The sequence below is a fragment of the Pinus tabuliformis genome, chromosome 2_2 (genome assembly GCF_031772625.1).
Source record: "Pinus tabuliformis cultivar Carrire ecotype Pingquan chromosome 2_2, CPIR1, whole genome shotgun sequence".
Taxonomy (NCBI): domain Eukaryota; kingdom Viridiplantae; phylum Streptophyta; class Pinopsida; order Pinales; family Pinaceae; genus Pinus; species Pinus tabuliformis.
The window spans coordinates 797,730,905-797,736,689 of NC_142300.1; positions in this window are offsets into that span (position 1 = coordinate 797,730,905).

Below are 5,785 nucleotides of genomic sequence, written 5' to 3' on the forward strand. Positions count from 1 at the left end.
CAAATGTCAATGGATTCCTAGGCCCAATTAAGGGTATTCATATCTGAGATTTACCCTGTATCCCACCATTCACTAATCGTGGATTGCTAGGCCCAATGGAGGTGTTAAAAACTATGCTTTACCATGTATCCTATCCTAAGATTCCTAGGCCTTGTGTATAACCCTGATACCACCCCACTCAGCTTCGAGTCCATCTGACCATCCAACTCAACCAAATACAATAGAACCTACCACACCATGGCTATCCGGAAATGTGAAGGTAAGGTTGGAGAACATTGTCACACTTATAAAAACCCATGTCAATGACAAAAAGAGAACCAAGAACACACATGCATGTACCATGCATGCCATATCTAGCAAGAAAATCACACTTGAAAATCAATACATGTAAGTAATCCCATTGTAGTTGCTTGATCCTCCTTTTCCTCGCTTGATCTTTTCTTCCCTTTACCTTCTTTTTCATTCCTTTGATTTCCTTAATCGAATCTTAGAGTGCTACAATAATTCTCTAAGTGTCCAAGAGTGAGAGAGAGAGAATAAATAGAGATCTCCAAAACTAAACTGGCAAAAAGGGTTACCAACTGATCCTCAAAAGCCTTTTTATTAATGGGTCTCTTATTTATTCAATTTTCCATTATTTTCCTTAATTTTCCAACTTTGGAGTATTCTTATGGATCTTTATAAATCCAACTTGATACAATATTTACAATGATATACTCAAACAAACATATGTATATATTCTCTAACGAGAAAATAAAAGCATACGATGCTTGCATCCACAAAAAGGGAATCCAGAGGTTCACACCTCCACCCTCAAAATAATACCAGGATTCACCTCCTTCCTAGGAAGTTCATATCCATTGTTAAAATCAAATCTGCATCTAATGTCTAGCACTACATTCCTATGCCACTTTTCCTCTCGGTGAACAAATATTGGCTCGTTTTTCCAGGGAACACTCGCAATTTGCATTTGATTCAATCTGTTAATGGTAATTACAAAAAAAAATTACTCCCCAAGCTTCCCTTCTTTGTTACAGAGTCCCTTGAACAATCTAGTCATCCCCTCTCATGTAGTCAGTCACCTTCCAAGTTCCCCGACATCCAATATCCCTGGTTATCTATCCCTTGGCAAGTTTTCCCTGCATCAGAAGGTCAAAAAAATAAGGCATATACCTACCTCAAACCATCATACCGATCATACCATGCTCATGGCAATCAATGGACACTATTGGGTACCAGTGTCCCACAATGGCCCTACTTCTGAATGATGTAGAAGCATACTACTTCCTTTTCCAATTCCTTTTGTTGTTGCTGCTAATGCTTGTAGTCAATTTCAACCACCCAACCTGGGACTTTTCCATGCTTTCCTATACGAAGAACATAATTTACATTAGATTCAAAATGAATTAAAATAAATTCAAACCATATGTCATTAGTGGCACATCAATAAGGTGCACTTGCAATTCTGTTTACTTCCTATCACAACAAGTCAAACTAGATCTCTGATCAAATCATCATGTATAAAGATATCACATCTGGTTAGGTCAAAATGCAACCATCATAAATCAGAATCGTAAATCACATGCAACCATCATAAACTAGAATCATAGATCACATGCATAATAAAACCAAAATAAAACATCGGTACTTGTCCTTCATGTGGTCCTTTTATTTTTCCTTTATCTTTTTCCTTTTTGTACACACATTGGATTAGATTCCACACCCAGCAAACACCAGTTCATTTTTTGTTTTCTTCAATCACATACACATACACAATGTACATCACAACAGATATGTCCACACATAACATACAACACCACACACTACATACAACTACATCTGGCATACAACACAACACATACACCTACATCCAGTGTACATCAAAACATAATAGATACACGTACACTTGATGTAAAGCACAACACATGCATACAACTAAACTTAGTGTATAACACACTACATAGATGTACACAAAGTACAATACAACGAATACACATGTCACAATGTGACAACTACACAATGCACATATGTAGTACTACATGTACAGAACACAACATGTATTGTTAGGCCCCTATACTACTAGTGTAACCCCTTATTTTTATTAGTAAAACAACCTTATTATATTGTTATACCCATGCATTCCCCATATTGTTATTATTGTGCCCCATAGAAACCCACTATTGTTATTATTGTGCCCTTACATTATTATTGTTATATCGGCGCTAATTATATTATGACCCCTTAGACACCTATATATAGAAAGGAGGTCTTGTCATTTGTATCATGTAAGAATTTTTCTTTTCTGTAATGTAAAGGAGGTTTCCCCCTTGAAAAGGCTTATTTCTACGACATTGATCTACCTTTTCTATCTTTTTGTGAGTTGGTTTCATAATATTTGGTATCAGAGCTTTGGATTCTAGGGTTTCGCTACTCCAAATAGGTCATCATGGCATTTTCGCTATAACTTTTTTCTTTGATGGCTCAGAAGCGAAAAAAAACCCATTTGATATGAAATCACGCTGAACCTCGGGTCTAAATTTCAGACCTTGTCTCGCTACAATTTTGGATATATAGTCTGAGGAAGTTAGGGTTTTTTCAGACCCCCAAATTACATTCCAAACAAGTAACCTTGGGAAAATCATCATAATTGTCCCTCTAAGCATCAGATTGAAATTTCGTAAGAATTTGCAGAAAGAGGACAGACTGTAGTCTACTATGTATATTTTTCAGATCCAAAGGTCAAAATAGTGACACGTGGCACTTCATACAAGTTTGCTCTTCTGAAAAGCTATATAATCAGGTCATCTTGGAAGATTATGCATAACGATTTCTTGGAGAATCCAATTAAAATAAAATTGGTGCCATTGGAAGGATGACACAGAGGGCTACTGTAGATCACGATTTCAGAACTAGAAGATTTGAAATTACATAGTTATAGTTGTTTCAAGATCGAGCTCCTAAACTCAAGAAAAGGTGATATGAGACAGTTTGATGGCAAGGATCCGGTAAATTGGATACTACAGATGGAGCAATATTTTGATCTACATGAGGTGTAGTTGTTACAAAAGGTATGTATTGGATCTTCAAATTTAGAACTGGATCAATTTTTATGGTATAAATGGCTTTGTTCTTGCAAACCACTTGTTATGTGGTCAATTTTCATAGAGGAAATGATAGCACACTATGAGGATACAAGGAGAAACACCTTCTTTAGCCAATTGATAAATCTCAAACAAAAGTGTTTAATGGTAGAGAAAATTAAGGACTTTCAAAAATTGAATATAAGGGTAAATGATTTTCTAGAGAAGCAAATGATTGATGTCTTCATAGGTACTTTAAATGATAGCATTCAACATGAGGTTCGTCATTGGGAACCTGATTCATTGGAGAACGCATTCAGGTGGGCAAGAAAAACTAAAATCGAAATTATGAAAACAAGGAATCCCACCACTCACGACTATAATTATGGAAGTGTTTCTTCTCCTAGCCTTCCACAACCTACAAGGTTTACACCTCAATAATTGGAAGAAAAAAGAGAAAAAGGGTTTTGTTACAATTGTGATAGCAAATGCACTAAAGGTCATAAGTATGTTGAGAAGAAATTATTTTACATAGAGTATGAAGAGGAGGAAGAAAAGGATCAGGAAACATCAAAAGAAGAGAATATATGCCAGGACCCAACCCTAAAGAAATAAGAAATGAATCTGGACATATCTTGTAAAGCATTGGCAAGAATTACCACTCCTCAAACTCTCAAGATGAAAGGACATATCAAGAAGAAACAGGTTCAAGAAGTGAAATATCACATCAAGAAAGAATAAATGAATCCAACCATATCTTGTAATGCATTTGCCGGAATTACCACTCCTCAAATTATTAAGATATAAAGACATATCAAGAAGAGAAATGTTCAAGAAGTGAAAGATCACATCGAGAATCAAGAAATGAATCTGACCATATCTTGTAAAGCATTGGAAGAAATTACCACTCCTCAAACTCTCAAGATATAAGGACATATCAAGAAGAAAAATGTTCAAGAAGTGAAATATCACATCGAGCATCAACAACAAGATCTCCAACTTTTAAAGGATAACACCACTTTGGTGCAGAATCGAATGAAAGAATAGGTAGATCAACATCGCAGTGAAATTTTTTTTGGTGTAGGTGATTGGGTATTTTAACAGCTACATATCAAGCAAGCTATTTATGAGAAGGAAATTTTGGCAATACTACATGCACTTAAGAAATGGTGACCTTACCCAATGGGAAGACACTTCAAGGTAAAATGGATCATGATAGTCTTAAATACTTTTTAGAAAAAATATTATCTTTAGAAGAAAAAAAAGGGTCACAAATATGTTGGGTTATGACTTTGATATCATCTATAGAAAAGGGAAGAAAATTTTTGTTGCAGATGCACTCTCAAGAAAAGATGAGGATATGGAAGCATTGTTTTGTGCTATTTCTATTATCCAACTAGATTGGATAAATGAAACAAGGGATGAATGGAAGAAAGACAAAGAAGTGTGGCCAGTCATTCAAAATTTGCAAAATATCCTAATTCAAACAATATTGCTAGAACTTGAAGAGGAAGGAAAAATCATATTGGAACCTAGAGTAGTCATAGAGCAGTCATAGAAACAAGAACCTGACAGCTACAAAATCAATCAATTTTAGAGTATGTCATCAAGTGGAAGAACTTACCTGCGGAAGATCCCACATGGGAGGACAAGAATTTTATACAGAAGCATCAAGAACTACTCAAGCATTGAGGAAAACACTTTTTGAAGGAGAGGGGCATGTTAGGCCCCTATACTACTAGCGTAACCCCTTATTTTTATTAGTACAACCCCCTTATTATATTGTTGTAACCATGTAGGCCCTATATTGTTATTATTGTGCCCCATAGAAGCCCACTATTGTTATTATTATGCCCTTTCATTATTATTGTTATGTCGGTTCTGATTATATTATGACCTCTTAGACTCCTATATATAGAAAGGAGGTCTTGTCATTTGTATCATCTAAGAATTCTTTATTTGTGTAATGTAAAGGAGGTTGCCCCCTTGAAGAGGCTTATTTCTACAATGCTAATCTATATTTTCTATCTTTTTGTGAGCTGGTTTCATAACATGTATGACATGAACACAATACCACATATACACCAGTACCAAATGTACAACATGTACATAGTACCACTTGTACACAACACCACCTGAACAACATGTACACAACATCACATGTACATGGCACCATCTATACAACATGTACACAATGCCACATGTACACGTACCATCTATACAACGTGTACACAATACCACTTGTACATACCACCACATGCATGACATGTACACAACACCACATGTACACATTTCCACATGCACGGCATGTACACAACACCACCTGCACACAACATCACATGTAAAACATGTACACAACACCACATGCACACAACAACGCATGTACAATCATACACACAACACCATATGTACATAACACCATATGTACATAACGCCACATGTACAACATGCACACAACTCCATATGTACATAGCACTACATATACAACATGTACATTGCACCATGTGTATAGAACACTGCATATCCAACATCCACACAACAATGAATATCCAACATGTGCACAGTACAATATGTACAAAACACTCCATATCCAACATATACATAGTACCATGTATACCTAGCATTGCATATGCGATATACATACAAAACCATATATATAATAGGCAAACAACATCATATGTACACAATACTACATATGTACATGT